This window comes from Propithecus coquereli, unplaced genomic scaffold, assembly GCF_000956105.1.
Source record: "Propithecus coquereli isolate 6110/MARCELLA unplaced genomic scaffold, Pcoq_1.0 Scaffold317, whole genome shotgun sequence".
NCBI classification, from domain to species: domain Eukaryota; kingdom Metazoa; phylum Chordata; class Mammalia; order Primates; family Indriidae; genus Propithecus; species Propithecus coquereli.
In genome coordinates, this window is record NW_012148808.1 from 952,998 (window position 1) to 963,387 (window position 10,390).

General features: G+C 37.9%; 1 protein-coding gene across 1 annotated transcript in view; it reads right to left on the bottom strand.

The window, feature by feature from the left end:
• EYS (eyes shut homolog (Drosophila)) overlaps nucleotides 1-10,390 on the bottom strand; it is a 235,914-nt gene that overhangs the window by 172,687 nt on the left and 52,837 nt on the right. The window lies entirely within an intron of this gene.

The following is a 10,390-nucleotide window of genomic DNA, read 5'->3' on the forward strand; positions in this document are numbered from 1 at the left end:
TGTGGGCTGAGTGTGGCTGAGCTTAGTTTTCTGAGATGGCACTTTTTAGTATCATTTCAGTTTAATATTCTATATCTCTCTTGTGGCCGGAAATGCCCACTAGCTCCTTAACTTTAACTCTGACATATTATCAGTGTGTCAAAATGGCCCAGTTGCTGCAGAATCTCTGGTTCATAGGCTGGAAGCACAAGCCAGGCTTGAGACGGATGCTACACAGGGGACGTTTTAAAACACCGACTGGACGTGGAATGGCTGTAGGGTAGCACGGAGATAGTGGTGAAGGAATAGCTTTTCGCAGTCATGACTGTTGACGTCATGAAAATTAAATGAAAATTTATGAATTGTGTCAGTTCTTATAAACTTCCTGTGCTTTAATTCTTCTGATGCTCAGACTGGTTTCTCTAGATTGAAGTCTCATGAATTTTCCACCAATTGAGAAAAACAGTGTGGCATAATGGAAAAATACAAGTTCCCGATATGTTATGTAAATGTAGGTAGATCACTTAGCCCCTGTGTGTCCTTTTCTCAACTGTGTAATGGTGATACTAAGAATAGAAGTTGAGAAGATCAGTCGTGTGGATGTGTATAAAATGCTTGAAAATTTAAAGTGTTAGACTATGCTGGCTCATAAAACAACTGCTAGTACCAGCAGGAAGAGGAGGTTTATATTGACAAACTTGGTTGAGCATGCTCTATACTGCTAGGTCAACTGCCTCTAGGCTCAGCTTTGTAACCATGTAAAATAAAAAGATATAATACTCTTCTGACTTCACCATCTTCCTTCCCCATGATTACATTAGAAAATAAGCTCCACGAAGACAAATATTTCTATATGTTTAGTTCACAGTTGTGTCTAATGTTCTTATGACACTACCAGTCACACAATAGGTACTTGGTGAATATTTATCGAATGACAAGTGATTTAAAGTAGAGAGGTACAGGTATCTACTGTTGCTCACCTTTCAACTGAGTGTGTGTGTGTGTTGGGGGGGGGTGGTGATGAGGAGGGCTTGCCAATAAGTATATTTTCTTATACATATCTTATCTCACCTTAAATGGCTTCCAGTTTCACTTCCTGATTTCCAATTTTGGGTCAGGTAGCATCTTCTTAAAGGACACATTTCTTTTTGACATTTTAATTCAAGTCACAATTCAAATCCCACTAGGTCTGGTTGCTCCTGGATCAACACATTAGTACGCTCAGCTTAATGATACCCTACCAAGCCTTCTGAAAATCTTACAGAGACACACAATTACCAAAACCCACCTAGGAGGCCAGCACATTCAAAGAATCACTGATGGGATTCAAGAGAGAGAGCTGACAACACAATCAGTCTTTAAATGAAGAGTTTATTTCGGAGCTAAATCCAGTCAGAGAAGCAGGGGGAGGTTTTATGACTTATACAAATCCACGAGAGCATCAGTAGTAATTTGAGGCTGGTTGAAACATTGAATGTCCAATTTCAATGGGATCCTGGAAAGACATTGACTGGATTTATCTAGGCAAGTAGAATGGGTCAGATGGGATCTATGGGCATGTCATCAATAATGTTTACTGATCTGTAATTTAATGAATTTTAATGAAAACGAAGTCAGATGAAGTGAACTGTTTCTAATCTGATTTCTATGCATCAAGCTAAACTCTTCTCTACTAAGCTAAAGCCCAGGAATTCTAACAAAAAACAAATAAGTAGTGATCAGCAGACTGTAAGAAAACTGCAGTCTGCAGGGCCTGTGTCAGCTGCTAATTTCGCTGGAGCTCTGGATTCTCACTTGCCTTAAGACTCAGAGAGCTGTTATGTCTGCAGGGAAAAAAGCAACTGATGGAGCTTTCTCTCTTCTTAGGTTAGAAGGTATAACATATCAAGACTAGACTTGTCATAGAAAGGTTCGAGTATCCTGTTAATCTCTTAGAATCATTTGCTTCTCCAGGTTACTAAACTTAACATTTTGCACAAATAGATTCAGGATCATTTTAGCATGACTTGGAGTCTTAAAATCACAGACTGCACCAGTATGATGCTCTTTCAGCTACTGAGAAAGGAAGAGGGTTCTGTCATCTACTATCACTATTAATTTTTCTTCCTGTTTAATAGTTTATCAAAGTAACATGTGCACAGGATAAAAATTTAAGTTGAATAGAGGGACTCATAATGAAAGATAGCAGTTCCTCACCCCATCCTTTCCCACTCTTACGTTAGTTTTCCAGAGACAGCAGCTTTCTCTGTTGTTTTTAGCTTTTCTGGTCTTTCCCCTCCATTGTGTGATTACAATGCTTTTTCTTGGTCAATCAAATTCTGACATGATCTATCAATTCTCTGCTAAGAAAGAGTTTAGTTGATTTAAACTACTCCCTCTCAATATTTGTGCCTCATATTTGGCAGACCCTATTAGTTATCATTGTACCATTATACAATACACGTATGCCTATGTTTCTTTAAATGTCATATTTATTCAGTATCTCTTGTCTTCCTGCTCTGTCAGATTAAAATATTAGCACCCTGCTTTATCTACTATCCTCTGTTCTCATTGCCAGCTCCTGTCTTCCATCAGTTCCACCTTTACTTTAAAAGAGTGATTTTGAATATTTTTACCACAAAGAAATGATAAATATTCAAGGTAATGGATTTACTAAGTAGCCTGATTTACTCACTCCAGAATGTATACATGTGTCGAAACATCACATTGTACCCCATAAATATATACAATTATTTGTCAATTAATAAGTGCACATATAAGAATAACATCTATCGGATGTTGGGCAGGGGAGAGGGGAGGAGGGGGGAGGAGGGAGGAGGGGACGGGTATTTGCATACACAAAGAGTGCAATGCGCACCACCCGAAGGATGGACATATTTGAAACTCAGACTTAGGGGGGGAGGGGAGGGGCAAGGGCAACATACGAAACCTAAACATCTGTATCCCCATAATATGCTGAAATAAAAAAAAAAATTTTAACAAAAAGCTCAAAGCACAACAAACAAACAAAAACATGTGTCAAGGTTGATTACATTTACATTCAGTTTTGCAACCATGTTTCAGTTTTTTTACGTTTTACTCATAAGTAATATCTAAAAATCGAAAGCCAGTAAGCGCTTATTACGTCTGTTATTTAAAGGTGTCCCTGTATAGATTAGTAGTGTGCTAGGATTTTTGTCCTTTCTGGCGAGGTCCAGCTTCACAATGTCTGTTCAAACTAACATATTTTAGGGGTCTTCATGACCTAAAACAATGAAGAGATTGATTTCCAAATAATTGCTTTTTATTGATTACCAAAGCAATGCTTATTTTAGATATAAAAATGTAAAGAAGAAAAGCTTAAGGGAGAATTAAAAAATTGATTTAATCCCATGACATAAAAGTATGTCAAAATCTTAACATGGGTTATTTCTAGATTTGATTTTCTTCTGCACTGAAATGCCAAATTGAAGGATCAGATTGATCCCCTCAATACTGCTTCAAGGCTCAGCAGGGGACTAGTGGGTGTCTTCCGTTACCACAGGCACACTTTAAAGAGGACATTTTCCCAAACCCTGCAACCCATCCATTTATCCTATTCTATAATTTATTGGAAAGATAAAGAATATTTGATTAAACCCATAAACATCATCGATCATCATATTAACATTTCCTTGTATCTTCATATAATTGTTTCCTCTTACAATTTTAGAGAATGTGTGCTGCTCTTCCTTTGCCTTGCCAGGCATTACCAAGGAAATCTCCTAAGAGATTATATTGGAAGAGGGTGCACTTTTAGTCATTCATTGGGGGCAATAAGCATGAACTGGGTTGTACAATCTCTTAAGATTAGCTTCGTCTTTTAAAGAGGAACTTCTAGCATGAAACTGGTGCTGTCGACTCTCACCCTTCTGTAGAGAAGAGTCTGGGTCGCCTGCTGGCTTCCTGCCTACATCTGATTTCCAGGGTCTCCACCTTACCGGATTTACCTCCTTGAGAGTCAAGAACAAACTCTTAGGACCTAAGCACAACAGCTCTGTCCATTTCTCATCCTCTTCCACTTCTCTTCCATTGCTGCTACCTACAGCTTCTTCCTCAAGTTCCTTCCCTTTGTTTCTGATATTTGCTCTTCTGGGTCTCCTATCTCGAATGGCCTCCTTCATTTCTTCTTCTTCTTTTCTTTTTTTTTCATTGCTCTACTACTCATTCTGCTCCCTTCCTACCCTGTTAATGTAGTTTTGCTATAAAATGCTTTCTTGATCTGCTTTCGTCTCTTTTTTGCTTCCTCTCAGTAATTACATGGTTCAACCCTGAGCTCTACATAGTTAACCCTAAATGTATGTGTTAGCCTTGACTATTGTTAACATCTTTTTCCTTTTATTTTCAGTTGACACATAATAATTGTACATATTTAAGGGATACAGAGTGATATTTTGATACATGTATGCAATGTGTACAGTTAAATCAGGGTAATTAGCATATCCATTACCTCAAACATTTATCATTTCTTTGTGTTGTGAATATTCAAAATTTTCTCTTCTAGCTTTTTGAAAGTATACAATAAATTATTGTTAACCATATTTACTCTGCAGTGCAATAGAACAGTAGAACTTATTCCTCCTTTCTAGCTATAATTTTGTATTTGTTAACCAACCTCTCCCTATCTTCCCCTCCCCTCTCTCTTACTATCCTCTAATAACCATAATTCTACTCTACTTATATGGGCTCAGTTTTTTTTTTAGCTCCCTTATATGAGTAAGAATACGTGGTATTTATCTTTCTGTGCCTGACTTATTTCACTTAACATAATGTCCTCCACTCTCATCCATGTTGCTGTGAATTTCATTCTTTTTTATGACTGAATGATATTCCATTGTGTGTATATACCAAGTTTTCTTTATCCGTTCATCTGTTGATGGACATTTAGGTTGATTTCATATCTTGGCTACTGTGAATAGTGCTATAATAAACATGGGAGTGCAGGTATCTCTTTAATATACTGATTCCCTTTCCTTTGGATAAATACCCAGTAGTGGGATTGCTGGATCATATGGTAGTTCTACTGTTAATGTCTGCAACTGTTTCTGGATATTGTCATTTGGATGTTCATCTGACTCCGGAGGACAAAATGGCCCAAACTGAACTTATCCTCTTCCTTTTTCTTCCTACAATTATTCTGGCATTCTGGTTACCTGGTTCAAAGTCCCATAATCATTCTTTACACCTTTCCTTTGCTCCCTTCCTTCAGTCAACTTTTCAGCCCTTTTTTTTCTATTTTATAATATCTGATGTTCTTTCTTCTTTTTTCTGTGCCTACTGCTACTTTGATTTCTTAGTTCTGATTGTAGGAAAAATTCTACTATGAAGGGTGAATGAAGATACAGGAAAAAACAAACAAAAGTGTTTTTTCTACCCTCACATACCACCCAGCAGCACACTTTTGACACCACACACCAATGAAACAATTCTCCAGTAGATAATAGGTGGGTGTCTTCTAATTTAATTCAATTATGACACCATCTATCCAGGTATAGCATCAATCCCACAGGTTGAGGGCTCAATCCCACAGGATTATTCCCATTTCAGATGCCAACTGCAAGCACAAGTTGTGACCTGTTTCTGACTGATCAGCTATAAATCAAGGGTTCTCATGCCCCCCTCCTTGGGTTCCATTAGTCTTCTAGAACAGCTCACAGGGAATTCAGGGACATACTTAACTTATGTTTATCCATTTATTATGAAGAATATTACAAAAGATACAGATGAACAACCTGATAGAAGAACTGTATAGGGCAAGGCATATGGAAAGGAGTGGAGATTCCATGCCCTATCCAGGCATGCCAATCTCCAGGCACCTACAAGTGTTCAGCTACACGAATCCTGTCCCTTTGGGTTTTTATGGAGGCTCCATTATATAGGCATGACTGATTAAATCATTGGCCATTGGTGATGGACTCCACCTTCAGCCCCTCTCCTCTCCTGAGAGGACAAGGGATGAGGCTTAAAAGTCTTAATTCTCTAATCATGCCTTAGTCTTTCCAATGACAAGCCCCCATCCTGAAGCTACCTAGGGGCTTCCAGCCACCCGTCATATCATTAGCATACAAAAACCACTCCTCACTCCAGTAGCAGAGCTGTGTGACAGGGAACAGGAGGAAAACCAAATATATATTTCACCATATCACAGGCTAGAACTCTATATACGAAGGCTTGAGTGAGAGATACACATAATACCATCCAGATAAGTAAGTAGTCTGCCTAAATCATTTTCATTAACAATCTACCTGCTTTTTCCCTCGACTCTTACAGAAACACAGCCCCACATCCCTTTCTTACCAAAAAATATACATTTTCTTCTTTACCTACTTAATAACATCTAAACTCTTAGACTGGTGTTGATATCCATATTTAATGAAGACATTAAACTTCATGTCTTCATAAAGCTTTTATCAGAGTGTAACAGAAATGATTTTTTAGTAGTTAGTCTGGTTTTCCTCTCCTAACTCCTCACCTGGAATAGAAGCTGCCTGAAGCAGGAACTTGTCTGCCTTGTTATCTGATCTATTTATCAAGCTTAGAACAGAGCCTAATACATAGTATGCTCTTAAGATTTGTTGGACAAATCAATGAATGCATAGCATTGTCCTCACTTTATGCTTTGTGGCCTCCATGGGCTCCTAGACAACACTCATATTTATTGAGTGTCTACTGTTGTGGGCTGAATTGTGTTTTCCCCAAGATTCATATGCTGAAGCTGTAACCCCCAGCACCTCAGGATGTGACTGTATTTGGAGATAGGGCTTTACAGAGGTGATTAAGTTGAAAGGAAGCCAATAGGGTGGGCCCTACATCAATTGGGCTGCTTTGTCCTCCCTTTGGAGAGCTTTGTAGGGAGATCAAAATGAAGGTGGAAGTGAAGTGAAGGTATATTCTCTGCCCCCCCCGCTTCTTGCTGGGTCATGTTAAACTGGGTATATCACTCAACTGAAGCTTACCTCTTTTCACTTTATAACTTTTTCCTTCTGGGTTCAAGGAACTGCTTCATCCCTGCTTCCCTTTGACCTTAGAGTGATAACAGTTCTGTTTTTACTAGCCCTGGGTTTGCATCACTTTTTATGGTTCTCTTACACCCTGGTCGTATCTTTGTAAATACTCCCTTTTTTAAACCTTCATTGAATTATCTAAATTTGAGGGTGGACTTTTTCTTTTTGAAACCCTCATTTGATTTAAGAATTAATTAAAAGGACTGAGGATGGGCAGGATAGAGGCAGAACCCTGAAACCTGATGACTGGTCTAATGTGGTCAGAATAGTCTTAAAGATACGGAGTTCTATGGCTCAAACACTGTTCAGGTCCCAAGAGTTTATTCCAGGATGCTGCATTCGGGAGCTGTTTGGGAATTTGGAACCCAAGGGACCAATATTCAAAGGTCTGAAAATGGACAATGCCACTATTCTAAGTGTTCGGGATTGCAACTTAGTTCCAAGTCCTGCTGAGCAAGAGCTATCGGTGTTCTGACTCTTTCAAAGGACTTGGAATAATGTAAGTCCTTAAACAGGGGGCTTCAAACGATGGCTGATTATAGGACCAGATGGAAGCAAGAGAAGTAAGACAAAATCTCAGCTTGGGTGGATTAACCTTAGTGACATTTATTTTTCTTTCTTTATTTTTTTTATTTCAGAGTATTACGGGGGTACAAACACTTTGGTTACATGAATTGCCTTTGCACCACCTGACAAGCGTGCCCATACCCCAGCACTCATCGCATCCGTTAGGTGTAGATTTACCCATCCTCTCCTCCCCCCTCTCACCTGCCCGACACCCTATGAATGTTACTTCCCATATGTGCACATTAGTTTTGACCAATTAGTATCAATTTAATGGCGAGTATATGTGGTGCCTGTTTTTCCATTCTTGTGATACTTCACTTAGAAGAACGGGCTCCAGATTTTAAAATTTTCCTTTTGAAAGTTCTCATGTTCACTAAACCACCTGCTATGGTCTGAATGTCCCCCAGAATTCGTGTGTTGAAACTTAATCTCCATTGTGGTGGTATTAAAAGGTAGGGCCTTTAGGGAATGGATTAATGGTTTATAAATGGGCGGGGAACTAGCTTAAGGCCATTTTTGCTCTTCCACTCTTCTGCCATGTGAGGACACCTAGATGGCACCACCTGTGAGGAACAGGCCCTCACCAGACATTGAATCTGCCAGTGCCTTGATCCTGTATTTCTCAGCCTCCAGAACTGTGAGGAACAAATTTCTATTGTATATAAATTACCCAGTGTGTGGTATTTGGTTATAACAACACAAACAGTTAATTCACCACCTTCTGAATTTAAACAGGTTTTCATTGTATCAATATTGGGAAGAGCATACACTGACTAGCTGATAAAATTGTTACCATTTAATTGGAATTGTATTTCCCACTAAAAAATAATGAGGCAGTAATGTGATTGATGAATCACCCATTTGCATTTAGATTTCTAATCAATTGGTTAACTTAGGACAAACCAATGAAATTAGGTTTCTGAATTCTGCACAGATGAAAATTGAACCTTGCAGTAGAAGAGAAACAGGAGACTCAACTGATGAACCAACCTCACCCAATCCTACAGAAAAAAGGTATATTTAGAACTGATGGTCTAGTAGTGGTAATGCTGACCCAGCCACAATCTATTAACAATTGTCAGACTTGAAGTCAAGTCTGTTGCTGTCCATGAAACATAGTTAAAATAACTGGTCCTTAAAGGATTGCAGCATTGTTAGTACTATGCTAAAACAGGAGTGTGCTCCAGATTCTAAGAAAACAAGGCTCTGCACAAGGGGAGGGGAACCTGTGACCTTGGGGCCACATGTGGCCTTCTGGATCCTTGACTGCAGCCTTTTGACTGAATCCAAATTTTACAGAACAAGTCTTTTTAGTAAAAGGGGTGCAGCAGAGAAAGATGAAGCTTTTCTTGCCTCCTTTTGTGTTCTTAAAAAAAGACAATCTTGACATTAGAAGGCCACAGATTCCCCATGCGGTTTGGTTGAAAGAGAAAATGTAAATGTTCTACAAATGATCGCACCATAAACCAATTTTATTTTCCTTAATTTTTTTCTAGTGGGTCAGGTATGGTTTATTTGGTCAAATCTGCAACATTTGCAAGTTAACGATCTATTTTACCTCAGATCATAACAGAATGACATATAAAAATTGGATATATAAAAATATTTGGCAAGCTTCACGAGTGGATTCAGTAAGGAAAAAGTCACACATGTTTATTCAAGAGTCTTAATGTCTAGGTCACACCTATGTACTCAAGGGTCCTACAGTGAGTGAGCACATATTTTACAAAGAGCTGGACAGATCTGCTCCTTGTTTTATCAAGGGTTGAGAGCACAAAAGTGAATTAAATAACAGAAATCAAAAGGCAAACATTAACACCAAAAGCTCACAAGACTTAGCAAGGAACACATTCTTAAAAGTCATTAAAAATTTTGAAAAGAAATTCACACTGTGGGAACTGAGCTCTGAGATCAGAACAATAAGCTCCATGAATTGGAACAGAGGCTTTCTGAAAAGAATGTCTACAGTTTTGAAGAATACTTTTCCCAGACAAGCTTCTTTGTAAGGGGATTTTTTTTTTTTTTTAACAAACATGCCTATTTTTGACTTAGCTCAGAAATGAAATATTTCAAAAGCCCTTTCAAGCTGAAAATCTCTAAAATTACTCTTTCAAAGTTACACTTTAAGGGGTACTAGAGGAGTGAGATTAAGAAGGATACCAAGTTTGTAAAATTTTCATGGGCATGACAAAGATGCACAAAAATCCCCAGCACCCCTGTTAATTTCTTTAGTGTTTTAGATAAAACAAACGAGCAAACAAATATCAGTTGGAAAAGGTTGCAATATTAGCAGGGATGGGAAAGTGTTTCAGAGTTCAGTTTTGACAAAAGAAAGCATAAGAAAAAATTGTTTCTTTTCTGTGTTTAGGAGTTTTACAAGGGGAGTTTTTATAAGAAATATTTTTACAATTTTGTTTTCCATAATTAATGTAATTGAATGTGAAAATATAGCTAACCCTTGAAAAATATCAGTTTGAACTTCATGGGTCCACTTATATACAGATTTTTTTCCAATAAATATATTGGAAAAATTTTTGGAGATTATAACAATTTGAAAAAACTTGCAGATGAACCAAGTAGCCTAGAAATATTGAAAAAAATTAAGAAAAAGTTAGGTATACCATGAATGTATAAAATACATGTAGATACTCATCTATTTTATCATTTACTACTATAAAATATACACAAATCCATTATAAAAAGTTAAAATTTATCAAAATTAACACATTTTTTTGCAGGTGTATATTTCTATCAGTCATTCTGTGTAGTTCCAGAAAGTCCTCGACTCTGTCTCAGTCCTTTTCCTAGGCACTCTTACCCAT